The sequence below is a fragment of the Loxodonta africana genome, chromosome 7 (assembly GCF_030014295.1).
Source record: "Loxodonta africana isolate mLoxAfr1 chromosome 7, mLoxAfr1.hap2, whole genome shotgun sequence".
NCBI lineage: Eukaryota > Metazoa > Chordata > Mammalia > Proboscidea > Elephantidae > Loxodonta > Loxodonta africana.
In genome coordinates, this window is record NC_087348.1 from 64,117,605 (window position 1) to 64,119,483 (window position 1,879).

Genomic DNA, 1,879 nt, shown 5'->3' on the forward strand with positions numbered 1-1,879 from the left:
AGAACTGCTCAATAGGGTTTCGAAGGAGTGGCTGGTGGATTTGAATTGTTGACCTTTCGGTTAGCAGCTGTAGCTCTTAACCACCATGCCACCTGGGCTCCAGAAAGATGTTTAAAGGGTAATAAATCACAAATGACACAGAAAAACAAAATAAAGGAGTTACCATCAGCAAGTCAGAAACTTTGAAGAATTCCAGAGAGAAAGCACAAAGACTTGGATTTACAGAGAAAGAAGTCCTGAAGGACCAGAGCCCAGAACACAAGTAACAGGGCATTGCTGAGGTGACAGCCATTATGAGAACACTGCAAACTCAGAATCAGTAGACACAGCAGCGGACAGGGGCTCTGGGCAATTACCAAAGTGAGGGTGAAAAAACTGGATCCAGGTTTGTTAGGCCAGTACCTTCCTTGCCTTTCCCCACTTGTGACCGGTGGGCATACCAGTATGACTCTAGGCTAAGGGGCCAGAAACTCACAGAAATTCTCCAGAACTAGTGACTTCCAAAGGAACCCTGGTAGCACAGTGGTTAAGCGCTCAGCTGCTAACCAAAAGGTCAGCTGTATGAACCCGCCAGCTGCTCTGTAGGAGAAGGATGTGACAGCCTGCTTCCATAAAGATTTATAGCCATGGTTGGAAAGAAACCCTATGGGGCAGTTCTACTCTGTCCTATAGGGTTCCTGTGATTTGGAATCCACTCAACAGCACTAGATTGGGTTTTGGGTTAATGACTTCCAGAGGTAGAAAGGCCCACACCCAGATGTGAATAAGCCACACTTAAGATAAGCCACTGTCCTAGAAGACCTCTAAGGTCCCTTCTAGCTTTGGCATTCTGGGGTTCTCATCATTGCCCTATTGCTATGTGAACATGGTTTTGAAAACACAGACTAAGGATATCTCATATGAGGCTGTGCTGTGACCATTTTTGTGAAATTACCACAACCCTCTTTTCAGTGGAATAGTCTATCACTTCACCAATTGCTTTGTGGACTTGCTACCGATGGGCTAATATAATGAATCGAGGGGCTGGATTTCATAAACCTCTTGGTTGGATACTACCTACACCTAAACCTAACATCTAGGTCAACACCAACGGAAAGTGCCCTTGCCTGGGAGACAGATGACCTGAATTTCAATCTGCATCCTGCCAATAACTCATTATCTGGTCTTGGGAGAGTTAGGTGCCTAAATCAAAAACCAAACCCGTTGCCATTGAGTTGATTCTGGCTCATAGCAACCCTATAGGATAGAGTCCAACTGCCCCCATAGGGTTTCCAAGAAGCAGCTGGTGGATGCGAACTACCAACCTTTTGGTTAGGAGCTGCCCTCTTAACCACTACACCACCAGGGATCCAGGTTTCCTCAAATGTGACATGAACAATTGTCTACTAAATCTCAGACCTTCTTGTCAGGTATGAAATCTATACTTTGTATGAGTCCATGAAGCTTGATCAAAGCCAAAATGCATACATGCCACCCAAAGAGAAATCCGACCTCCAAAGAAAATGTTGGGCTACAGAGAATTATCAAGACTCACCATAAATCCTACACATGGCTGTGTCAAAGTCTTAAGTGGAAAAAGATTAAATAAAGGAGTACAAAACCTTGAATTTGGAGGGAACTTTTCTTCATAGCGTAGTAGGCCATGGAGTCACAGAACCCTGGAGATTAGCTGGCCTTTTTCCTCAAGCTTCTTTAAAAAGATTATCTAAACATCATTTCAGACACCCATCACTCTTATTTTTAGCTCTGAGTTCTCTTCATGAGTGAGGAGACCTGTGTCCCGGAGTTCCAGAGATCTACCAGATACGGCTCATGATTCATTTGTAGGTCCCTTGCACTGAAATCCAGGAAGGTCGGAGGGGGGAGGGGGAAGGGGAGG